The sequence below is a fragment of the Caretta caretta genome, chromosome 3 (genome assembly GCF_965140235.1).
Source record: "Caretta caretta isolate rCarCar2 chromosome 3, rCarCar1.hap1, whole genome shotgun sequence".
NCBI classification, from domain to species: Eukaryota; Metazoa; Chordata; order Testudines; family Cheloniidae; genus Caretta; species Caretta caretta.
In genome coordinates, this window is record NC_134208.1 from 84,181,907 (window position 1) to 84,208,873 (window position 26,967).

The 26,967-nt window shown below is 42.6% G+C and overlaps 1 protein-coding gene and 1 pseudogene across 3 annotated transcripts in view; one reads left to right on the plus strand and one right to left on the minus strand.

Moving 5' to 3' along the window:
* The window catches only part of SESN1 (sestrin 1), a 141,338-nt gene that overhangs the window by 20,910 nt on the left and 93,461 nt on the right, over positions 1-26,967 (minus strand). The window lies entirely within an intron of this gene.
* LOC125635021 (U2 spliceosomal RNA) lies at positions 26,478-26,573 on the plus strand (annotated as a pseudogene).

The following is a 26,967-nucleotide window of genomic DNA, read 5'->3' on the forward strand; positions in this document are numbered from 1 at the left end:
GACAAAAATTATTTTTTTCTAGAAAGTCATGTATCGCTCAATCATCTATCATCTCCATCCATCCTCACTTAAGAGCCTCTACCTGCTTTTTAAAACAAGAAAGTAATTAAGCCTTTTTAACAGCTAGCTCATAGGAGCTTAACATGTAGCAGATACATGTGTGACTTTAAATAAAGTCCTCTAGCAATTTTGCCAGAAAGCTCCTGCCCCAAGACCATAATATCCCTGTGCAAACATGTTTTGCAATCTCATCAGCAAAACACACAATCTTTGTTTGCAGCAGTCTGTATTTCCTTCACCGAACTCCAGTGCTGTTAAATCCCCAGATGCCCCAGTTATCCCCACCCAACTATAGCTTTCTGTTCTGGTTTGGGGTTTTATGCATAGTTGCCAACTTTCACATGGTAAATAAGCACCCTGACTTTCACAATAAGCCAAAAATCAAGCTAATCCCATTTCAAAACAAGGCCAAAACAAGCCAATCCCTAAGAACCCCAACATTCTATGTGACTAGAGCCCCCCAGCATGCAGTCTGGGACTGTGGTGGGCCCGCTGTGCATCCCTGACTCTCTTCCCCCCCCTTCCCCTGCTTGCCCCCCTTTGCCCCTGCTTGCTCGGAGCCGATCAAAAAAAAGAAGCAATAAGCTACCAGCCAAACAAGCAACAAGCTAAAACTAGCCAACAAGAAACTCACAAGCCAATTAAGGCCAAAAAAAAAAAAAAAAAAAAAGAGAGAGAAGCCCAATTTCTGCGTTTTTTTTTCACTTTTGACATGTCTGGTCTTGTGCCATTTTCCAAAAGTAAATACAGCATCTTCAAGTTCAAGGTCCTGGGTAAAATTTGGTTTACTCTTCACATCCATATTAAAAGTGTAAAGCTATGTTCTGTTAATTATTTTACATCTTAAATATTTATTTTAAATCAAAAGTTTCAGGTACCACATACTATCTAAACAAGACGATAATGCCTGATTCTTACCCCAGCTTTGAGAGGAGGTGGTTAGGTTACAACAGCTCAGAACCCAAGAAACTTCCTTAACTAACACGAAAAACAAAGTTTCCAGTCTGGGATTTGGACTGCTACACATCCAGATTACTAGTTCTAACAAGTCTAATTACTGTAAAGGGAATAACATGACCATGAACTTTGAACTTTAATTAAATATAAAACTGAATACTGAAAAACTGTTTATGCTGTTCTTGGAGTGGGTTTATAAATCCTGCGGCCAAATGCAGAAATCATTGAGGCCAGAACATTGTGTGGAATGTGAAAACTTTACCCTGGGCAGTGGCTTTGGACATTTCTAAAGCTGAGCTTTACATTCTTTCTTTCCCTAATGTCATCACCTCTATGGAGTGCAATTACCTCTGAGAAGACAAGGCACATTTTCTACTTTTGAAGATAGAATAGCAGTATACCATTACACTGACTAGAGGTGTGAAGGCGCTTTAGGTCCTTACTCTGTTTCCTGGTACAGAACAGGGATTTAGCTTTCCTAAATGGGCAAGGTCTTTCCAGACTGTTACTGCTCCATACCTACTTGAACATCAGAAAGGGCTTAGATGACAAATGGAAAAGAGAAGCAAGATGGTGAGAGTGGTTATATTTTCAGAGCTAGTTTAAATAAACTAGTAAAGAGACAGTTTAATTCCCACTGCTTCCTTACTTCAGGCCAAAATATAACAAAGGACCAAGGAAGAACTCTCTTGCAACGCCACAGACAAAAACTGGCTTGTGTTCAGAAGGAACTATTCAAAAGAAAATATGCCATCCCTCTGCCATGCACATTGGCCAAACCGGACAGTCTCTATGCAAAAGAATAAATTAACACAAATCTGACATCAGGAAGAATAACATTCAAAAACCAGTAGGAGAACACTTGAATCTCCCTAGTCACTCAATAACAGACCTAAAAGTGGCAATCCTTCAACAAAAAAACTTCAAAAACAGACTCCAGTGTGAAGCTGCTGAACTGGAATTAATTTGCAAACTGGATACCATCAGATTAGGCCTGAATAAAGACTGAGAGTGGTTGGGTCATTACAGAACCTAAACCTAATTTCCCCAATACTAATTTCTCCCTACTGTTACTCACACCTTCTTGTCAACTGTCTGTAATGGGCCACTCTCATTACCACTTCAAAAGTTATTTTTCCTCCCTTGGTATCCTGCTGTTATTTTGATTTATCTCGTTAGACTGACCTCACACTTGGTAAGGCAACCCCCCATCCTTTCATGTATTTATACCTGTACCTGTATTTTCCACTTCATGCATCTGATGAAGTGGGTTCTAGCCTACGAAAGCTTATGCCCAAATAAATTTGTTAGTCTCTAAGGTGCCACAAGGACTCCTCATAGTTTTTGCTGATACAGACTAACATAGCTAACACTCTGAAATCTGAGATGTAAGACGTTATCCCACTATGAGAAATCTTTGTGGTTTCAATTTAAATGACTATGCCTTCCAACAGAGAGATACATGGTGGGTAAAGGAATGTCTTTTATTGCAATGGTTCTCAATCTGGGGTTCACAGACTATGTCTAAGGGGTCCACAAAAGGTTGTCGTTACGAAAGAACAGTGGTTTTCATCCTGCAGTCCGTGCACCCCTGGAGGTCCACAGACTATGTCTAAGATTTCCAAAGTGGTCTGCACCTCCATTTGAAATTTTTTAGGGGTCTGCAGATGAAAAAAGGTTGAGAACCACTGTTTTATTGGACTAACTTCTGTTGGTAGGCGAGACAAGCTTTAGAGCCACACAGAGCTCTTCTTCAGGTCTGGGAAAGGTACTCTGCAAGCATGTCTACACAGCAGTATAAGCCTGGGCGCAAGCCTAACCCCCTTGCATCCACACACCATTTGTGCTAACCTAGGTCTTGGACCTAGGGTCCCAAAACCCTGCAGGGCTCAAGGGTCCAAGCCCATGTTGAGCTGAGACCTAGGATCCAAGCCCCATTGCTTTCCTGCATGTGTATGGTCCTGGCTTGACTCAGGTCCCGGAAGTCCTCCAGATGTATTCCAGAGTTCCTGGTAGCAGAGGAGCAGCAATGCAGGCAGCCAGCACAGTGGTCAGAAGCACTATTTCTGCCTGGCTGAGCACGCTCCCTGTTCCTGCTCCTCTCACAGCAGCGGCAGCTCCTGCTCTGGCTCCTCCTCACTGCTACACAGAGCTTGGCCAGAGCAGGGAGCAAAGCTGATAGGTGGGAGGCAGCTCCTGGCTGCCAGGATGTTGGGGGTCATCCCTCCCCCAGCTGTGCTGGTCCAGGAGCCCTGCCACTCCTTGCAGGGCAGCCTCTTTGTCCCGTTCCGCTCTCTGTCCCTTGCTCCGACCTAACCACCCCCTCCCACCACTGCCTTCTTTGGGGCTGTGTGTGCAGAGATGTCCAGGCAGCATACATTGTGAGGGTGGTAAGTGGGAGCTAGCCCCCAAACTTCCCCACAGCCTCCTGGGGATCCCTTATCCCTGCCTCCTGGGATGCGGCGGGGGCCCAATTCTCAGATTAGATGGTAGTGCAGTATAAAGCCTTCTCAAATTGCAGTCATTCTATTGAGATGGACACCAAAAGGAGCTAATTATGTAGTTTATGAACTCGTGCTCCTTATGGGCACCTGAGCCCCATCAATAGCACTGTCAGTTAGGAAACAAGATGGGCACAGTAGAGTTTTCCCACAGTGCAACACAGTTGTATGGCTAGACTGTCGACACTGGGGGGGCGGAGCGGGTGCGTACTAGGTACTGTGGGATAGGGTTACTTTGACTTGGGTCTGTACACTGCAGAGTGGACGCCAAAGCACTAGCTTCAAGTGTGGGTCAGAAAATCTTTAACATAGAGTTAAAATACAGTGTAAATACTCAATCCAATGGTTCCCTGACATGGGTCAACTGACGAGTCCCACTAATCCTAGGGCAGGCTTACATTGCTGAATAGACATACCCAGAGTGTTAGAACTAAATACAAGAGCGCACAGATAGTTTAGCATAAGTAGTTAGCATATATTCTAAGGGACAATTCATAGAATCATAGAATATCAGGGTTGGAAGGGACCTCAAAGGTCATCTAGTTCAACCCCCTGCTCAAAGCAGGACCAATCCCCAACTAAATCATCCCAGCCAGGGCTTTGTCAAGCCTGACTTTAAAAACTTCTAAGGAAGGAGATTCCACCACCTCCCTAGGTAACGCATTCCAGTGCTTCACCACCCTTCTAGTGACAAAGTTTTTCCTAATATCCAACCTAAATCTCCCCCACTGCAACTTGAGACCATTACTCCTCGTTCTGTCATCTGCTACCACTGAGAACAGTCTAGATCCATCCCCCTTTGGAACCGCCTTTCAGATAGTTGAAAGCAGCTATCAAATCCCCCTTCATTCTTCTCTTCCGCAGACTAAACAATCCCAGTTCCCTCAGCCTCTCCTCATAAGTCATGTGTTCCAGTCCCCTAATCATATTTGTTGCCCTCTGCTGGACGTTTTCCAATTTTTCCACATCCTTCTTGTAGTGTGGGGCCCAAAACTGGACACAGTACTCCAAATGAGGCCTCACAAATGTCGAATAGACAGGAACGATCATGTCCCTCGATCTGCTGGCAATGCCCCTACTTATACATCCCAAAATGCCACTGGCCTTCTTGACAACAAGGGCACACTGTTGACACATATCCAGCTTCTCATATCAAACTGCTGCCTAACCATTCGGTCCCTAGTCTGTAGTGGTGCATGGGATTCTTCCGTCCTAAGTGCAGGACTCTGCACTTGTCCTTGTTGAACCTCATCAGATTTCTTTTGGCCCAATCCTCTAATTTGTCTAGGTCCCTCTATATCCTATTCAAGGTGAAGAGGCCCATTCTTCTATCAGCAGTATTTCTGGTAAAAATATATGCCCCGTTGACAAACCTTGAATGTTATTTAGAAGTCAGGGTGACTTAAGTTTTACTTCTATTTAAAGAATACGTACAATTTCCTTTTGGGTATTTCTAGTACTTTCACTCTTATGAAGACAGTTCTCACAATGAGACTTTTCTTAGCAACAGTTAAAAAAATGTATTATATGAAGGCTATAAAAAGGCAGATCAGATATGAAGTTAAAGATCGTGATCCTGCAACACTTATGCACATAGCTTAACTTTAAGTACCTGTGGTCAGTAGGACTTCTTATGTGCAAAATTAAGCACATATGTAAACATTTGCAAGACTGGGGCCCAAAATCTTAAATTCTTTCCATTGCAAAAAGCTATCCAAGATCACCAGAGGTCTCACTCTGGAGCACCTGAAATGCTTACTATAGCTAGCGCACCAGGTATCAAATTAAAATCTGGAAGGGTTATCAGAAAATTCTCCGCCAGAAAACTTTACAAATAATATTAAAATGGTTCTTTACTACTCTGAGACACCTGATTTCCATTATCTCTATAAAAAATGTGTTTTAGGAGAGACAGATAATATGTTTTCATATAAAATGGTACAAAACACATCAAACAAGCCTGACCCAAGCATTCAAAAAAATCATGGTGAAATCCTGGCAAAACTCCCATTGACTTCAAAGGCACTGGATTTCATTCCACCAGACAAGCTTCCAAAAATCATGAGATTTTAAAATAATAAATGTTAGGTTCTTTTTATTTGCCTTTTGTTTTTTGAGCCATTGGGGTTCACTTTGTCAAGTTTTCCCTCCAATACCAGGAGCACCAGAAACTAGCTGAGAGCTTGTCTACCCCAGAAAATCTCCATGTGAAGTACCAGACAGGTGAAGTTCTGCAACAGCCTCCAGGCAGGGATCAGGAAGGGATTTTTTCCTCTAAGGTACTACATGAAGGTTTGGGTGGGTTTTTTTAGATGTAAGCAGGGTCTGAATGAACTCTCCCCTGACAGCTAGTTGGGGATGGGGAGAGACTTCAGGAACAAACTGTATTTACGTGAACACACCTACTCTGTGTAGATATCCAGCAGACAGGAGCTGTGTAGCTCCAAGTGATCAAATTTGGCTGGTGTTGAGTTACAAATCACTTTAATACTGAATGCAGGGGTAGTGAAATGTTATCAATGTTATCTTTTTTATTGTATGATTAAAGGGGAGCAGAACTGTGCTAAGTCTGTCCCAATTGAGAGGTCACCCTCAGTTGAAAGAGACTCGCTAAGCCAGGGGCTTGAATGCCAGATCCCTGTGAAAATAATAGGAATGGGGACAGGTGTTCCAGACAGGAGATATGGACTCTCCCTAAGGGTCCTCGGTCTTCTTTAAACTATTCCTCTCCACTGTTCAAAGATAGAGCTAAATAGGTTCCAATAGCAGTTTCTGTTATGTAAAGTGCTCACTAGAGCTGCAAACACTTGTGGGGCGACAGCGTTTCTTCCCAGCTTGCATCACTAAGAACTGATAATCACTAAGAGTTAGGTGGACTCTCAAGAGACTGATCTGCAGAGGTCACAGCAGAGAGGCAACCGGCGAGTGGAACAAGCGCGCAGCAAGGGGCCAGCAAAAAGGAACAGCGGCTAGCAGGGCGACTAGAGGGAAGGAACAAAGGCAGGCAGGCAGGCAGGCAGCCAGAGCAAGTGCTCAGATGGCCGAGCAAGCAGAGTGCTTTCTTCCCCATGTGGGAGGTGAACTCACACAGATGCACCTCTGGATCCTCACTGACCAAGGACAACCACAGTGAGTGGGGTATGGTAAGGGAGTAGAGAGAGGCACAGTAAAGGAACTTTTGGTTGTAGAACTCAAGAACATGAGGTAGAACACACTGCCCCACTCACTCTGGGATGGGTGTCCTGCTCACAGTTTTATGATTATGAGTCCTGCTTGTGGCATTTTCCCTAATTCATGTCGGGGGACTTCCCTCCTTTCAATAAAAGTTTCTTTTCTACACTCAAACTTTGAGCTTGCAAGTGGGGAAGTATTGCCTCTCAGAAGTGCCCAGAGGTAGTGTGTAATTTCTCCAGGTCACTGGATGGGGGCTCGAGCCGGTTCTATATTGTATTGTTGAACCCACAGATACTGAACCCAGCCCTGGTTGCTGCCAGCTCCACCTGGCAGAAGGGTTACATTTTAATCTCCTTCCTCTGAAGCATCAGGGATACTCCTGGCTGGAAATGGGACATGGGATAGGGTAGGCTTGAGCTCTGAGATGGCACCGAGCTTTCTCCCTGACAAGTACTTGGGCGACTGGCTGGCTCTTGCTCACATACTCAGGCTCTAAGTAGTCGCCCTATGTGGGGTGGGAAGGATTTTTTCCCCAAAGTCAGATTGGCAGTGACCCTGAGGGGCTTTTGTCTCTCTTCTGCATGGAAGCATGTGTCACCTGCCAGGATTATCTGGGTATATCTCACTTTATCATTTCCCCATCACTGCAGGGGCCTCAAGCACTGGTGTATTTCGGTCCCTCCTATTCTCTGCTTGTGACACGTAACAGTCTAGTCTATTGTGGGCTGTAGTACTTTGATTTCATTTTGGTGGCTGGGTTTAGCATATGGGTGCTGGGTGGTGTTTGGAGTCTGTGATATACAGGAGGTCAAACTAGATGACCTAGTGGTTCCTTCTGGCCTTAGACTCTATAACACTCTAACTCCAAAATAAAAGTATCCACAAGGGGAGTTATGTAATTATAGCGGTATAATTATGCTGGTAAATTTTCCTATGTACACAAGTCCTGAGAAACTCATAATCCTATTACTTCAGGAGATGGGGTGTGAGAAAACCACCAAGTATTTGTGAGATCTGTGATAAAATTGAGTTGGCAGCACTCATCTCTACTATATTAATAAAGAGTTCCTATCACTTATTTCAAATAATTTTTAGCAACAGTTTTGTCACAGATCCAAATGAGAGCTGCCCCCCTTCCTCCTGGACTGCTGTGAGGAAAATTCAAGCCTCTGCCACTCTATATCCCCATAGTGTTTCAAGCTCCTGGAGCTTGAATGGAGCCCAGCCACTGCCCCAATCTCTGGGTCTCTAGGCACACTTTCAGACCTATCTGGCAACCCCCTCAGAGAGTTGGAACCTGCCGTCCAGCCAACTACACCCTCCAGGCCCAGCACTAACCTTACAGACTCCAAGTACTTAAACACACCCCTCTTCACCCAGAAGGTCATACTAGCCAATTTTAAGGTTTTTAAAAAGGTACTATATACTACAGTTAGCACACTTCTTAATAAACACAAATATTGCTGTTAAGAAACAGAAGAATAGTGCAAATTGCATACACAGGAAGAGAATGAAAAATTAAAGTTTACTTTAAAAATCTCAATCAAGTGTGCTCTTTGGGCATAACAGATGTTATTGTAGCATGCCATAATGCTCTACTTTTAGAACACTGATGGCTAAAACAATGGATAAAAATCAGTTTCGATTATAAACATTCTAGACAGTATCAAGTCACTATATGACACTCAGTGGCAAAACTGTTCCCTGTTTCTCATCTACAGAATTGAAACTATACTGTGGTGTATGACTAAGGACAAAATCTAGCCACATTGCTTTCACACTTGTTTAGAAAAAAAAACTGATGTTTTTATTTCTCGTAGAGGTGCAAATGTAAACTGAATCCTTGCTATTTCAGTTTTCCTTGTGGTTTCACAAAGTGCAGAAAAACTAACAAAATATAGGAAGCTTTAGTAGCCTCTAGTTACTAGTATTTTTTAGCCCATTAAAGAGCTTCAAAAATCATGGTCATAATGACAATTTAAGAGGCATGAGTGGTTAAGATTTTAATATTCATATGAGGTAAAATAGTATAAAATTATGAAGACCTGGGGAAAACAATAAAACAATGGACTGTCAAATAAATATTGAATTAGAAAAAGGAATAAGCTGTGCATTTTTTAGTTTTGTTTTTAACATGGCACAGTTGTCAAGATCAGGCAACAGACATTGACAGCAATATATAAATACACACACCATGATCTATGATAGTAGGAGGAAGGGAAAGAAGGTAAAACAAAAGCAAGAAAGTCATAGTAAGGGCTTGACCCTGCTAGGTGCTGTGCACTCTGTCCCAGATCCAGAAAAGCATGTGAGTAGTCCTATTGATTTAGCACATCCATAAATACTTTGCCATATTGGGGCCAGAACACTCAGCCACTGTCAAGCCTGATGTCACATATTTTTAAGTTTGTTAAATAGAAAGTGGATTGACATGTCACAATTCGGTGCAGTACAAAAGGGGTGTGATTTATGGGTGAATTGGTGGCAAGTGTACTTTTCACCCTAGCTAGCAAACCTAGTCCAAGGTTAGTAGAGATTGATACGTTTTTCAAGTTCTGATTTATAGATTTTAAACATTTTATTTTAGTAATAGTTAAACCCACAATACTGTAATTTGGACCCAAGATATCTTTAAGGTATCCTTTTAAGCATATCCAGTTCTCAACTTTGAGTGTCCAGACAGACTAACGTTTTACTTTGGCATACAGTAATTTTGTTTGGCGTGCAAATGACATCAGTGCTGAATCTACCTGGGGTAGTAACTGTTTTTAAACAATATCAGAATATGCTTTCAGGCTTTAATAACAAACCTGGAATAAGTAGTTGTGTACAAAAAATATAGTTAGAATGTTTTCCTCCTAAATGGAAACAATATAAATATATAGTCAAAGGCTTATAAAGTGTGAATTTTATTTTAAGTTTGTAAAAGAATAAAGAATATTAAATAAAATGTACAGCTTGGCTGAAAGTTGAAAAACATTGATAATCACAAGTATTTGAAGAATGCTAACACCAAGGAATAGCAAAATTATGTATGTTGGTCTAAGGTGATATATTAGAGTTACATTGTAAAAGCAAACAAAGGAAAAGACAGGGTTAACATCAGGGACAATATTCTAGTAGTGAGGTGCACAGAATGTGCAGTAAATTTCCAAGGAATAATGGTTAGATTATCATATCAAAGCAACATCCACGGTTGCATGTTCTATCTGTGTCTGACTATGAAATTGCAACCATTTCTTTCAGACGTGGACCTTGCTACCACAATTCATGCCTTTGTTATTATCTTAAGACTTCAAGTGGGACTACACCTTGAGCCCAAATTATAAATGGATGAAGAACGTAGTCGCCCTGTTACTGAACAGAAGGTTTTTCAGCTGCAGGTTGAGAGTTCTTTGCTGCTTAATAGTTTCTAGATGCAGTACTGGATTTACCATGGCGCCACTGGAGCAATGGCAAAGGGCCCATGCTTCAAAGGGGACCTGGCCTGGCCCGCTCTTCTCCGCCCCCTGCTCTCTCCTGCAGGGGCAGTGGCAGAAGCTTTTTGATTTAAATCGGATTTTTGAGGGAAAAACCTATCTAAAGATAGTTTTAATTAAGATACATTATATCTCATCATGGAATAGGGATTATAAATTCTAATTCTATAGTGTGAGACAATATATTCATGTAATGTTTAAGAAAAGTTTTGTAAATGAGTTCTAATAGTTCATGGATTAGGGACCCAATTTTATGGGGTTCCAGGGGCTTCTGTATAGATTATTTAGGTTAATCTTTTTATCTACCCAATGGGACTCAGTGCTCAGTCTAGTAGATGCCATCAGAGATGCTCAGTTTTGCAATTCTCAAACTGTGGATTTGTGTCTCCAGAGGTAACATGCTTGTTAACAGCAAAAATGTTTTAAAATAAAATAAAATAAATAAATAGAGGTGAGAAATAACAGACCTCAACCCTATTTGTCCCTCTGCAAATTTGTATACACAGAATCAATCCCTTACCTCTCTTTAAAAGTGCAAAGTTTCAAAAAGTTCAATGAATAGAAAATTGTTGGGGGCGGAATAAATCTGGACAAGGAGAAGAAGTCTGGAGATAAATTTGAGAAGCGAAGGACATATGCTTTTTCGTTAAAATATTATGTTTGCTGTTGAAGAAAAAAATCCAGAATACTTAACGTTGTTGTTTTAGTTACATGAAACAATTTAAATGTCTCTCTGGTGATGTTCTCCTGGCCTTCCAAGAAAATCCTCCAAATATTAATAATTAACCTGTTGAATTGGAGATAGTTCACCTCCCAATGATTTCATAAATACCTGCTTCCATTATCTTTGGTAAATGAAATTTACTGAATACATCATAAAAATCTGTTCTTAACTTTTTGTTTTGGTGAGTTTTACCTACTTTCCCCAGGTTTCTTTCAGGAGAGTGCACAAAGGTTTAAATCCCACTACCCTAAGGGTCCATGTGTCTGCTCTAAGTACATTCAGCAATAACATCCAGAGTCCTTCTATTGGACCTTATCTCTTAATTATGCCAAGACAAACTACATTAAAATGAAGTTAGAGGTTGAGATTATGTCAGTAATTTAAGAGTAAAACAAGTACAGGTATGTTATAATTATCCCAAAATGGTGCGAGGAGATTGAGTTCTCATGTATCAGACCCTACCAAATTCACAGTCCATTTTGGTCAATTTCACAGTCATAGGATTTTAAAAATCGTAAATTTCATGATTTCAGCTATTTAAATCTGAAATTTCACAGTGTTCTAAGTGTAGGGGTCTTGACCCAAAAAGGAGTTGTGTGGTGGTCACAGGGTTATTGTAGGGGGCATTGTGGTACTGCTACCTTTATTTCTGTGCTGCTGCTGGTGGCGGCGCTGCCTTCAGAGCTGGGCAGCTAGAGAGCAGCAGATCCTGCTGGCCAGGATCCCAGCTCTGAAGGCAGAGCCGCTGCCAGCAGCAGCGCAGAAGTAGTATGGCATAGTATGGTATTGCCATCCTTACTTCTGCACTGCTGCCTGCAGAGCTGGGCCCACAGTCAGCAGCTGCTACTCTCCGGCCACCCAGCTCTGAAGGCAACAGCACAGAAGTAAGGGTGGCAAGGTATGGTACTGCCATCCTTACTTCTGTGCTGCTGCTGGCGGGGCACTGCCTTCAGAGCTGGGCATCTGGCCAACAGCTGCTGCTCTCCAACCACCCAGCTCAGAAGCTCGTGCAGACGTAAGGGTGGCAGTACAGCAACCCCCTCCCCCATAACCTTGTGACCGCCCCCCAATTTGAGAAACGCTGGTCTCCCCCGTAAAATCTGTATAGTTAAGGTAAAAGCACACAAGACCATATTTCACAGGGGAGACCATATTTCATGGTCCATGATGCATTTTTCATGGCCGTGAACTTCGTAGGGCCCTACTTGTATACCTTATTATATGGTAGAAGAGGGATAAGTGACAGAAATTAACAAATGAGCCTATGCAACTATGTAGTGGGGACCTAGTGGCAAAGTTTGTTAATGTATACTGGAATGTTCCGGGAATCCTGCATAATGAGCTCTAGGAAACTTTCCTGGGAGTATTCTGCAATCCTCTGCCGAAGGTTCCCTGGCAGAGCTGCCTTGTTTCTTCCCCCACTGTAGGAAACTTTGCCATGTCAACCAGCATTTATTTCTGCAGGGACCAGAGCAGCACGCAGGCGAGCAACATATGGACCCGGTCTGAAGCCGCATGCATGCAGGAGGTGCACCCTTGTATCTTGGGTTACCGTCAGGAGCGAGATATTGGGTTTGATTACCCTAGCTTTTGGGAAAGGGTGCCAGTATTTAGAATACTGTCCCTAGGCATGTGTAGTGACCCTCTTTGCAAACCACCCAGACTCTTTGTCCCCTCTTGCCCCATTCCCCCTTCCCTTCCCTCACCCCTGCCGAACTCACCATATTTCAGACTCTTGCCAAGCTGTGTGCTAGCAAAGGGACAGTGAGAAAGAGGGGTGTGTCACTTTTGCGATTCACAACTGTGAGCAAACTCACAATACTGTCTCTGTTCATAGTTTCTTTGGCTTCTGCAGATGTGTCCTTGAAGACCCACTCCTCCACACCAGCGGAGCGCCTCTGTCAGGTAAGGCGGAGAACCAGGAGGAGTAAAGAGAATATGTTTCACAAAGAGCTGCAGTCAACAGATACAGCACATAGTGAAACCAGAGAGTGGAGGGAAACAATCAATAAAAGACTCAGGCTGTATAGCCTGGAAAGGAGGGGCAAGAGCGGATGATAAAGCTGCTGGAGGGCCAGACAGAGGTGCTCAGGTGCCTCACTAAGCTGCAGTCTGAGCACATCCATGCATGACTCTCCCTGCAATCAATACAGAACTTGGTTCCATGCCCTCCCCAAACTCCCCCACTACATTCCTCACATGTTCCCAGTCCCTTGCAGTATCCTGTGCACTCCACCCCTAGGGATTGGTTTCACAATGAAAGCTGGAGTTACACACAGCTGAAAGAGCCATAACTGAGACTGTTCCTCATTACCATGTCCCATTTGACAAAAAAGTTTGTGTTTTGTTCTGTTATTGAACTTTAGTCTTTGAAATAAAATGAGTCTTTATTTGTAGTATACACATTAGTTGGTATTAACATTCAAGCACAGTGGTTATAGGCAGGAATATTTGCTCAGTACAATTAATGCTCAGGAAGTAAGGACTACAGGGGTCATTCAAGGTGGCAAAAAAACATTGTGTGGCCGAACGGATCACATAAATACACATTACTGGGAATAATTGTCAAAATGCTCCTTCAAAGCCTCCCTAATTTGAATAGCCTCCCTGCTGTGCCCCTCTAATTGTCCTGGTATCTGGCTGCTCAAAATCAGCAGCCAGATCTATCTCAATGCTCTACGCTGGGGAAACTTTTCCCTCTTCGCTTTGCAAATGTTATGCAGGGCACAGCAGGCTGCTATGACCACTAGAATATTTTCCTTATTCAGGTCTAACCTGCCAAAAAGGCAGTGCCAGCAACCTTTTAATTGGCCAAAGGCACATTCAATGTTCATTTGGCACCTGCTGAGCCTATTGTTGAAGCGCTCCTTGCTGCTGTCTAGGTTCCTGGTATAAGGCTTCATGAGCCACCGGAACAAAGAGTAGGTGGGGTCTCCCAGGATCACTGTGGGCATTTATAGATCCCTGATTTGAATCTTCTGGACTGAAAAGAATGTTCCAGCATGCAGCTTTCTATACAGTCCAGTGTTCCTAAAGATAAGTGTATCATGCACATTCCCTGACCACCCCTAATTGATTTCAGTGAAGCGGCCCCAGTGATCAACTAGTGCCTGCAAGACTGTAGAGAAGTAGCCCTTTCAGTTGATGTTCTCTGACTCAAGATGGTCTGAATGCATAACCCAGTTCTGGCCCCAATCTATCACCTCACCACAGTTAGATTTGAGGCAATGGGATTCCCTATCAAGTATTTCCTGTACATTACCGAGAGTCACAGTCCTTTGTAGCAGGAGGCACTTAATGGCCCTGCACACTTGCACCACTGCAGCCCCCACAGTGGATTTTCCAAACCCAAACTCTTTTGTGACTGACCAGTAGCAGTCTGGAGTCACCAGCTTCCACACAGCGATCAAATTTTGCTTCCTCCACAGTGAGGGCAGCTCTGTCTGGTGTCCTTGCATCGCAGTGCTGGGGCAAGCTCCGCACACAGGTCCAGGAAGGTAGATTTACATATCCAAAAGTTCTGCAGCCATCATTAGTCATCCCATAAGTGCATCACAATGCAATCCCACCACTCAGTGTTTGTTTCCTGAGCCCAGTATCGACGGTCTGCTATGTGCAGCTGGTCCATGAATGCCAGCAGCAATCATGAATTATTTCTTTCAGAGGTACACAGAAGGGTAAGCACCACCGGTTCACTTTCTGATTCACAGGTCATGAAATACTGCAGGACCAGCCGCATTGTGTTCATAACACTCTTCACCAGACTGGTCAGCAGTTCAGGATCCATGCTTTCAGGCAGAGATGGTAGGTGCACAGTTAACAAGAGCTGTTAAAAGACAGCACAAAATGAAGTCAGAAACTCATGGAGTGATGGGATGGAAAGAATTGCCTTCTTGGATGGTGAGCATACCTCAATTATGCACCATGATCCGTTCCCAGAGCTCCCAGCGGCAGAATGTGGCAAGTTGCACAGTGGGATACAACACACTATCAATGCAAGAGCACTAACTATGGACGTGCTCCGTCAATACAAGGAGTGTTGTATGGACGTACACAACCAATGTAATTAAAGCGGCTTATGAACATCAACGTAATTTAAGTTGACTTAACTCTATAGTGTAGACATGGCATAACTGACCTTGCTGCTTGCAGAGCTGAGTGTTAAGTCATGTGACTTACATGTGACTTGCTGTGCTAAAGTTTTTGCAGAATTAAGTGGTAACTGAGTGCTTTGACTTGCTCTACCACATTAAATGTGGAATTGAATGTTCTTAATTAAGTTTTCTCTCTTTTCTTTCTCTCAGTTGGTTAGCTAAAGGTAAACAAATGTTTTAGCAGTCGCTCTAATTGACTGTTGCCAGTTTGAATGTAACATTAAATACTGAGGGTGATTAAGCACTGGAACAAACTACCAACAGAAGTGGTGGATTCTCCTTTTCTTAGATATGTTCAAATAAAGACTGGATGCCTTTCTGGAAGATATGCTTTAGTGAAACACAAGTTATTGGGTACAATACAGGAGTGACTGGGTGAAATTACACAGAAGTTCAGATGAGATGTTCTAATGGTCCATTCTGGCCTTAAAACTTGTGAATCTATACATTTTCATACTTAAAATATGTATGGATTTCTGTTAAATGTAACCTTAACTCTGAATGTCCTGGGTTTGTAGTGCTTAGTTTTGGTGACGAAAGCTGACTTTTGTCGACAAAACTGTGTAGTGTTGTCATAAATATAAAGGGAAGGGTAAACACCTTTAAAATCCCTCCTAGCCAGAGGAAAAACCCTTTCACCTGTAAAGGGTTAAGAAGCTAGGATAACCTCGCTGGCACCTGACCACAATGACCAATGAGGAGACAAGATACTTTCAAAGCTGGAGTGGGGAGAAACAAAAGATTCTCTCTGTCTGTGTGTTGTTTTTGCCAGGAACAGAAAAGGAATGGAGTCTCAGAACTTAGTAAATAATCTAGCTAGATATGCATTAGATTCTGTTTTGTTTAAATGGCTGATAAAATAAGCTGTGCTGAATGGAATGTGTATTCCTGTTTTTGTGTCTTTTTGTAACTTAAGGTTTTGCCTAGAGGGATTCTCTATGTTTTGAATCTGATTACCCTGTAAGGTATTTACCATCCTGATTTTACAGAGGTGATTCTTTTACTTTTGCTTCAATTGAAATTCTTCTTTTAAGAACCTGATTGCTTTTTCATTGTTCTTACAATCCAAGGGTTTGGGTCTGTGTTCACCTATGCAAATTGGTGAGGATTTTTATGAAGCCTTCCCCAGGAAAGGGGGTGTAGGGTTTGGTGAGGATTTTGGGGGGAAAGACGTTTCCAAGCGGGCTCTTTCCCAGCTATATATTTGTTAGATGCTTGGAGGTGGCAGCAATAAAGTCCAAGGGCAAAAGGTAAAATAGTTTGTACCTTGGGGAAGTTTTAACCTAAGCTGGTAAAAATAAGCTTAGGAGGTTTTCATGCAGGTCCCCAGATCTGTACCCTAGAGTTCAGAGTGGGGAAGGAATCTTGACAAGTGTAGACAAGACCTTAGGCTCAAGGGGTTCCAGAGGACAGGGCATAAGAGAATTCTCTCTGCTCCTGCTACAGTTTTCAGAAGGCTACTTTATCACTGTATATACCGCTCGTCTCAGATTCTGTAAGGAAGAATGACAGGTGCCACAATGCAGTCGGATCTGCTGGGTAAGCACAGGGCACTGCCGCCCAAGGCCTGGTCTAAGAGCAGAACTACAGAATTCCGCCTCAGGACAGGTAAAGGCACAAAGCCCAACACCTGAGGGGGTGCATTCAGAGACCAGAAAAGAGACAGAGTTGGAGCTAGTCCTGTAACTTTGATGACCACCACAGAAACCTTGTGTGTGTCCATGGCCATGAAGTGGTTGTCTTTTTTAGTGCCACTGGATCGGTCTCTGTGCTGTGTCATGGTCTGAACTCTGACTTAGAGGAATCCAGGATGTTGGCTGATGATGTTCCAACATGCAACTTGGTGGTTACTATTTTTGCAATTATTTTGTCCATAATCATAACAATTAAACTCAATATCAAAATAATTGTAACTGTAAGGAAAGAAGAGTATTATTCCACTATTAAGATAATTTGGAACAAAAAAGACTGGGATGCTAAAACTCTCAAAGAGCTCAGTTTTAAAATTAATTTTAACCCTAGTAGATTAACTTGTCAATTTTCAGAAAATTCATTTTGTACTCAAAGAGTAGTTGCTATAAATTTGGAGAGGATACACTATATTTTTCACACATGACCAAGAGACTGAATACCTGTTTTAAATTCAAAAAGGGACTCTATGTTAATTACACAAAGTTGCAACTGGTGCCTCTATAATGGCTTCTGAGAATGATTTCCACTCAAGTCTTTCTTTAGCATTTTATTAGTCTGAAATAACCCAAGATGTTCACGGAAGGCATTTACAATACAGCTGTCCCTGAACACTGTTTCTGTCACATACAGTAAATATAATCAATACTTGGTTTTACACTATAGACTGGGCCTTACACCTACTGTCCATTCTTAGAGCCTTATTTGCATTTGAGATGTCAGTTTTATATTTACCCTTAGGCATTATTTTCTTTATAGCCATATCTTCATCCTTAAAGGGCAAATGGACTAACTGCCTTGTCACACAACACCCCTTTTTATTATTCCACCAAAGACAGTCATTCTTCAGTAATTCCTGCCTTTACTCAAGATTTCAGTTTTTCACCAAGCATCATTTTACCCAGTTTATCCAAATTTAAAGACCTCCTCCACAACTAAGGAAAAGAATTACTAGACACAAAAAGTACTTTGAAGTTTAATTTATATAGAGTAAGGAGTTGAGATCTGGAGATTATTTATGCTTTGGCAAGGACACAAAAAAAGGATTTATGGCTTCTAAGACTACTGTAAGTAGGTGGATTAAAGATGTATTTATGCGGGTTATTCTGAAGAAAGAGCTCCTTGCCAGATTTTTTTTTAATTAAGATACACACCTTCCCCAGAGGTTGATGGAGAGAAACAGTGAGTTACATGCCAAAAAACTTGCTTCTTGACTGCCTGCTTGTGCCCATCACTAAAATAAAAAAAAAAAAAAAGGAGATTGCAACACTACAGCTCTAGATTACTAAACTACTGTTGCAGAAAGTTACATTCACAGCTATGTAGTTATATGAAACTGCATGTCACTAGAACGGATATTTATTATTATGGTAGCACCCACAGCTAGATGGTAACTATATGAAGTGAAAGAACAGTTTCTCCTATGAAAAGTTTACAATTAAAGCTTAGTCACATAAAGCTGGCTTCCAATTTTAAACACAAAAACAAGAGGCATCACAACTGACAAAATATAGTCTTCTAAAAATCTAGCATCTTATGACACTTAAGGTAGTGGCCATCTTGGATTCAGAAGGAGAAGGGACAGGACAAAATTCAGGTCTCTTTTTTTTTTTTTTTAAAGTCTTATAAACTCTGTATTCATTAGAATGGGCCTATTTGAACACAAAAATTACTTTTCCACACATGACAGATTAAGACAGATCTGAAACCAAAGGGGAAAAAAAAGAAAATTCTTTGTGGATGGCTTCATGCCCCACCCCACATTCTGTTTTGTCCTCTGGAGGCTATTAATCTTAGGTAGACTATTAAATTGCCTCGTAAGTTGTAACATTCTCTTAACCAAAGTTTGTCCAAAATGGCATCTCATTACAATTCCCAGCAATCACTGACACGTCAATAATGTTTAATAAACCAAATCCAAAATCTCATATGACAGTGCAAGGGGTCAGATTTGTTTAAGTACATTTCTAGCACATCCTTGAAAAAAATCTCTCTGGTCCCAAAAACAGAAAGGCAGAGGGACAATTTTTTTTCATGTTGTAATTTTTATTTAGAGCTCTGCTAGATGATATTTTCTTCTCACCATCAAGCTAAGTTTAGAAAGCTTCCCCCCCCATGTGCATCTTGTTTTTACTCAGTCTATTAATCAATTTTTCATTCCAAGTTTCCTTGACAGTTTTTAATAAAAACATTGTTAACCCTTATTTGTCTATTCTCTGTACCACTCTAGCTTTCCCTTTTAAATTTGTTCTTTGAATTTTTAAGCCCTCTGCTTACTCCCACCCCAAGTTGGGAAAATGTAGCCCAGAAGCCCTTCCTTCTGCCTAAAACATTGTTCTCATCTTCAAGGTACTCAGTGTTCTAGGCCCAGGATACCTAAAAGATTTCCTGAAGTTCTGAGCTAAAGACCATTCAATTACTCTGCTCCTGAAGCACAACGGCGCTACCCGCAAGGGAAAAGCAAGTCTGTGCAAGAGAAAGCTTTCTCTGGGGCTGGTTCCAGACTGTTGAACAAACTCCCAGAGGATCTAAGAACCACCTCAAACATCACCACTTCTCATTCCAAGCGCAAGGCACACTTCTTTAGCTTTGTCCTCAATAATGCAGGTCCCACAGCCATTAAAAGAAAAACAAACCTTTAAAAAACCCTCTGCTGAGGAGACAAGAGAATCAATCACCTGTGACAAAAGCTAGTCTGGAAGGCACTCATACTAAAGTGCATCAAAAATGAATTAAATCAAGTGGAATGGAATCAAACTGAATGAGGACGATGGCTTTACAGCCTTGGGTGCCCTCTGGTCAGCAGTTCCAGACTTTGTGAGCTGTTTTGTAGACTTTCTACTCTCTTACACTTGACACCTCCAAGGGTACAGTCCTATGCCTGAGAGCAGCAGAGAGTGAAACCCAAAAGATTTTCAGTTCCTTTAAGTTCAATTTCTATATTTTAACTGTAACCCAAGTTAAATGCCTTCTCCACCCTAACACCGCACTAGAGTGGGGGAAGCTGGGTGGGTAGGAAATCTATACAGAAAATTTAAAAGTTCCAGTGACCTCCAAACTTGCACTCTTCTCTGGATCTCCCAGTGTGTCTGGTCTTTGTGTGTTTGTCAGATTGAAAACATCTCAAGGCAGGATCTGTTTTCATACATTTCCTGTACAGTGACAAGCACATTGCCATGACTTAAGCAACAAACAACTTTCTTTGTAGCTTTGTGATGCACAGGGTGCAAAACTAGGTTTCACTGTTCTGTAACCTCTGCCATTAACTTACATTATTCATTCAGACTATGAAAGCACTCATCCCACGCTCTGGGTACTGTTCAAAACCTGAACTCAATAGGTTGAAAACACCACAACTGACCTCCCCATCATAACAACAAAGCCCTATTTCATTCATTTTTAAACTCTGCACACCAGCCCAAAGCCCTTTCCACCAAGAGAAGACTGGCAGAACAGACGCATCTTGCACATTCTACTTAATCTGCTAGTTATCATTGGTTTTCTGTTCAACTCAACTTAGTGCTGAATTCATTAGCCTTCACCCTTTGAAAGGAGGGGCTAATGTTGCTTAGAAGTTTTGGCCTGTGGCTGAAATCTGAGTTTACTGGTCTCAAAGAGGATCGCTTGTTTTTTTGCAAGTTTTAGGGCTTTGACGTTTGTATTCAGATTAGTACTAACACTGAGATTAGTGTCAATCAAGGCACAGAAAAAAAACATTTACCAAGAAATATACATGGAAGATTTAATTCTTCCAGATAGCCTACTTCTACATAGGGAGCATTTGAGCAAATGCAGACTTCTGAATTGTGTTTATATTTACTATTCTTTTAGTGAAATGTGTTTCAGTCTTTTACCATTCATGTAAAAGTTTATTCACTATTTCCCCAACTGTTTTTAAAACAACTTCTTTCATATTCCAGATAAAGTACTAACCATTTTACTTCTCTTGATTAACACTGATCAACTCAATGTTCATTGCTTGCAAAGATAAAGAATTTAAAACCTTTTAGCAAAAGGCTTAGTAGGCTATTCTGTGATAGAAAAAAAGTTGTCAAGTAAAAATATTAAAAGTAAAAAGTTACTAATGCTAGTGCAACCAAGAAGAACATTTTTTACTTGTCATAGTTAAAAATGCATCTGTTCGACCAACTTAGGATACAATAGGAAAGTACAAAAGAGCAAGAGCAAATCAGGAGATCGAACTGAAAAAACAGCAGACACTGCAGTTCAAACAGGTCACATTCAAATTTCTAACTTTGCCTAAGAACAAAACAATGAGCCTAGCAACAGCTTCAGCCAATCAGAGACCAGACAAACAAGTACAAGGCTCAACTTCTCAAAATGTCAGTGAAGTCCAACCTCCTCAAGCATGTTTCCCAATTGTGTTCTGTCAAAACTGAATCTAGCAAGTTTTGAAACAGGCAGACTTGATTGAAAACAAGTTATAATGATATAGTACATTTCCTTACTGTACATAGTTATATTTAACAAAATACATCAGTGTTGACAAAGATTTATTGAACTGCTTCAAAAATATTAAAGTGTCTTTATGAAAAAAGTTAAATTTGAAATACTTCTCCACTTACTGCCTGAAAACGAGAAAGATTATAGGCAAAATTCCAGACGGGCACAGCACAGAATTCACAGCCCAGGGTGATGGTGGAGTACAGTGGCTTTAAGTCTCCTTTGCACCCTCCCTATTCTGGGCTGTTCTGGGGGCTGGAGAGGCCCCCCGTCATAATTTACAGAGCTCTGGGGGACCTAAGTTACAGCAGCCTGCCTGGGTTGCAGTGTTGCTAGGAATCTGTGCAGGGCTGCACTCAGGGGCCTGGTCCTGACAAACTCTTCCTGGCCCCCCCGCTCTTCTATTCTTCCATGTCAGGTCTTGCAAGGGTGTCCACAGGAGGCTGCTGACTGGCAGTCTTCTACAATGCCTGTGCAAGGAGACTACTCTGAGTGAAATGGTGAGAGCAGCACTCAATCCTGGCCAAGAGAGGAAAGGAGCTAGAGTGGATTGGATGGAGTGAGGATTTCACTCTATGTTCCATGGAATGAAGGATTTTTGTAGTACTCTAGTCATGGGCCACTTTCTCCTTTTAAATCTTATTTGTCTGTCCCCACTAACTATATAGCTCCTCTTTTCAATATCATTTGATTCTATTACTGTTTTTGTTCTCTCATCATTCAGTTCTGTCCAGCTCAGTATCTTCCTATTCAACTTCGGAAACAGTTGCCTCTGTAAATTCCTTCATGCCTACTTTCCAAGATCTTTATTATCTTACACTTAAAGATATTGTTCCAAACACAATATGGGGACAAACTACTAGGTATTTTGCAAAGTCCTTGGGTTGTTTTTTGTGTTTGTTTGTTTTAATTCTAGCAACAATACACACAGTACTGTAATCTAAAAAGATCTGGGACTCTTGTAATGCAGTTAGTTGTAAAATCATATGAGAATATCTGTGATTTATTTGTTTGGAATGTCAGTAGAACTACAGAAACTTGAGGTCTTTGCAGTGCAAATGTCTGCAATTTGGTCACACTTTAATAGTACAGGTATTATATGCTCACTGTAGCAGAGCAGTCACCCTGCTCCAGTTCAGCAAAGGTTAAAAGCCAGCCCCTGGTGAAGGCTGGGGCTGAGAGCCAATCAGAAAAGGCTGAGAGGCAGCCAATCAGGACCCTATAAAAGGGCTGTAAGGCCAGAAGGCAAGGAGTCTCTCTCCAGCTTCGGAGAGAGATAAACCTAGCTGCCTGAAGGAGCAAAGGGTACCTGAAGCAGAGCAGTGCTGGGGAAGGGCAAGAGGAGCTGGGGAGCTCCAGCCTGAGGCCTTGTTAAAAGCCAAAGGAGGTACTGGGGCTGCAGGGAGACAGCTGGGGGCAAGAAAGGCAGCAGGTCCAAATCCAGTGATGAGTGGATTACAGACTGCAGTCTGCCCCACAGAAAGGGGGCTAGATGAAGACTGGCAGTAGCCACTGAGGCAAGGTGGGCTCAGAGGGTTGGGGGTTCCCCTGGGAGGGGAGACCTGGAGCATGGGGGCACTGCATTGGGGCAGCACCCCAAGGTAAAGGGCCCTGGTGTCCGGGAGGGACATGGGGGCCTGAGGCAGGCGAGACACCGGCCAGCAGAGGGTACTCCGAGGCTGAAGAGCTAATTCCCAAGACAACCAGCAGGAGATGCTGCACCAGTGAGTCGTCGCTTTGCTTCACTCACTTAGTTTCTTTAGTACTTGTTTGTTACCGGAATCAAGTCAAAACATGATTAGAACAATTGCTAACAATTTCAGTTCAAAACCTTTAAAGTGGTTTCACACTTTAAAAAAAAAAGTTAGCCCTAAAGCCACTGTTCCTTAAAGAACATTATTAAACAGTTCAGGCTGACTTGCTGCTATAGGGAGAGGAGACCACTTACTATTGATAGGCCACCCATACTGTTGCATGTGGTACAGCATCTTAAAAATACTATGTTCAAAACACATTGAGAAAGGAAAGCACTGCATATACCCACTCACATTCAAATGTGCTAAAGTTGCACACAAAATACACTACATACATTGCAATAGACAAAATGTTCCCACAAACAAAAAGCAAAAAACAAAACAAAACAAAAAAATCAATATTTTCAAAGTTATCCAGTGTTGGCTGATAACTGTCTGGCACCTCTCAAACCTCAGACAGAATAAAGAATCAGTGAAAAAAAATTAATTTAAAAGATTTAATTTTAAAAAGGAACCAATACATCTTTTTATGAGAGAAAGGGGGTTATAGAATTGGCTCTGATTTGAACAGGTGATAACCTAGAGGTGAAAGAAAGCTTATAACTGGATATAAAGTCCAAACTATGTATTCCATGATCTATGAGAAAAATGCTACTTTGTCCCTGCATTCTAATAGTAATTTCAGTCTTATTCTCTCTTCTTCCTCACTTGCACGAGTACTTCATTTTCTAATAAAAGTCAGATCTCAGATGGACCTCCTCCTAACTGTATTGATCTGTACTCATTCTTATGTTGAACTGTAATTAAGATATGATTGCACAGGTGTGTTTTATATTAAGAACTGCCTGGGTCTACAGGCGGTGTCTGGAGGAAGTGGGCATGTATAATACTATAGCCTAAACAATTGAAAATTATAATCCAAATCATACGTGCCTCGGACAGAACAGGAAGGAGAGTGACTCCCTGGTGTGCCAGTGGAGCAAACCTGATAAATCAGAGGTGGGCAAACTTTTTGACCCGAGGGCCACATCTGGGTGGGGAAATTGCATGTGGAGCCATGAATGTAGAGCTGGGGCAGGAGGCTGGGGTTGCAGGTGGGGGTGGGAGTGCAGGGTATGGAAGGGGGTGTGGTGTGCAGGAAGGGGCTCAGGGCAAGGGGTTGGGGTGCAGGAAGGGGCTCAGGGCAAGGGGTGCAGGGAGGGGTGTGGCAGGGGATTGGGGTGCGGGAGGGGGCTCAGAGGGTTAGGGTGCAGAAGGGGTATGGAGTACAGGGGGGGCCCCAGGAGAGGTCACTGGGGGCTCAGGGCAGGGTGTTGGGATGCAGACTCTGGCCTGGCGCCGCTTACCTGGAGTGCCTCTGGGGTGACAGCGGTGCGCAGTGGGGCTAAGGTGGGCTCCCTGCCTGCCCTGGCCCTGCACCACTCCCGGAAGCAGCAGGCACCACGTCCCTGCAGCCCCTGCAGGAGAGGGTGGGGGAGCAGAGGCCAATGGGAGCTGCAAGTGGTGGTACCTGCAGGAGAGAGTAGCACATAGAGCCCTCTGCCCCCCCTCCACCCCCAGGGGCCGCAGGAACGTGGTGCCAGCCACTTCCAGGAGCAGCGCGGGGCCAGGGCACGCAGGGAGCCTGCCTTAGCCCCACGGCACCATGGGGCTGGAAATCTCACGGAACGGATCCAAAGCCCTGATGGGCCGGATCTGGCCCACAGGCCGTAGTTTGTCCACCCTGTGATAAATCCTTAGGAAGGAGGACTTTGCCCCTTTCATGATGAACGGTAATGTGACTCAGAACTCCACAAGTAAGAAGGAGGAGCTTTCTGAAACACAGCATCCTTGAGAGAAAGAGAATATAAAAGAGAACCATGATGGAGAGCTGGTGTCAAGAGAGACTCAGAGGATATGTCTACACTGCAATGTAAGCCCAGGGTTAGAACTTGAGTTAGCAAATCCTGGGTTTGTTAACCTCTCCTTAGTTCGTTAATCTAGGGCTTGAGCATCTACACACATTTGTAGGTTAGAAATTGTTGAAGGCTTGGTCCCAACCTGGGTCTCCAGCACCTACACTGCATTATGCAGCCTTGAGTCTAATCACCCATATTCCAGACTCTCTAGTGCCCTCCAAGGTTTGGCTGCTCTAGTCCTTTGTTCATGTGTGCAGGCTGGGAAAACTTGACTATCCAGGGGACAAAGAAAGTCAGCTCATGGGATTGTGGGAAACTTGTGGCAGACTGCCAGAGCACAAATCCAGTGGGGCTGTGTCTACACTGCAAACCAACAGGGCTTGAACCCCAGGTCCCAACTTGACTCAAGCCCTCTGTATGGTGCTGGAATCCTGGATCAGCGCAATGTGTGTGTAGGTGGCGGGGGGAGGAGGGGGGAATAGGCTTGAGATGGAGTTTGAACTCTGGGCTTACACTGCAATGTAGACATAGCTCCGTGCACTGTCTCTCTGGGTAAGCAATCTGCAAGGTAACTGAAGCAAAAGGACTATCTGACAGTGCAGAAGTTCAGACAGAATGTGTGTTTATGTTGTTTTAAAATAACTTCTCTAAACCTTTGTTCCAGCTGCTAAATAAAAATACTTTTAGAAGTCTGCTAGTCAGTATCACAGGCCAGAGGTTCCCAAAGGAAGACCTTAACAGGTGCTTAGAGATAGGCCTGCACAGTAAAAAGCAGTTGGTATACACAGGGGTCCTGCTGTACAAGTGGAAGAATCACAGGATTCCACCCCAAGACAGATAAAGGGCAGAGGCCAGTGGGCTGCATTCAGGGCTAGTCTACACTACAAAATTGCGTCAACATAAGTTACGTCGACGTACAGCCACTTCAGTAATTGAATCTGTTTTACTTGTCCATACTATACTTCTTGTGTTGGTGGTTCGTGTCCTCAATAGGAGCACTTGCACCGATTTAACTGCCACTGTGGGGCATTGTGGGACCGTTTCTGAAAGGCAGAAACGGTCAATGTAAGCAACACAGTGTCTACACTGACACTGTGTTGACCTAACTACATCAGCTTAAGCGCTATGCGTCTTGCGGAGGTGGAGTTAAGTTACTGTCGTGGGTGACTTACATTGGTGAGAGCCACATTTAATGTCAACACTTAAAGAGTTAGGTCGACTTAAGCTGCCCATCATCGACCTAGCTCTGTAGTGTAGACCAGGCCTCAGAAAGACCAGAAAGGGGACTGAGGTGCAGATATCCCCATATAGCCATGACATATGGTTGTACCCCTCAGTTTTTTTTACATGCATGTCTTTTTATCATCAACAAAAAGAATGCAAAGCTACCAAAATGAGGGGTACTACTGTATGTAAAAGAGTCCTCTAAATGGTTTTAAAATTCTTTGGAACAACATATCAGTGGCAGAGCACCAAGTGTGATTTCAATTTGGTGAATGGATTAATGTGAAAATGCTCATTGTAATAAGCATTTCTGTCACCCAGCACTTTTTTCTCTTAACTTAAACTAGAGCAACCAGCTTCATGGTAGATGGTTGCTGACTACAGTTGTGTTTGCCCAGCAAACGCTCTATGAGCTAAGATCAAGTGTAGTATCTGTTCTTATCAGTTTAATATTGGATATGTCCTAAAAATAAAAAACAGCTGAAGACATCCTCAGTCACAAGCACCTAAAACAGGGAAGGGAATGCAGCTTGGTTAAACCTGTGTAATCAGGGATGTCAACTGTCACAGGAGAAACAGAACTCTCAACTTGGCAGCTAAAAATCTTTTATATTCTTACTTAAAGCAACCTGTCCTGAGGGTAGCTGTCTATTTTAAAGTTACTGGGTTTTATTAAACAATTACATATGCCTTTAGAGAGACTATTAAATTCTTAAAATACTCTGTTCTCCACATTTACACTGTTTAAACGCATTGTTTCCTGTAAACAGAGTTTTACACGAATATAAACACAAATATTTTTGTTGGTAAAGTCTTGTTAAAATGAGAACATGCTCTCATGAACAGCTTGCTGCAACATCAGAGCCAGAATGCCATAATAAATACTTAG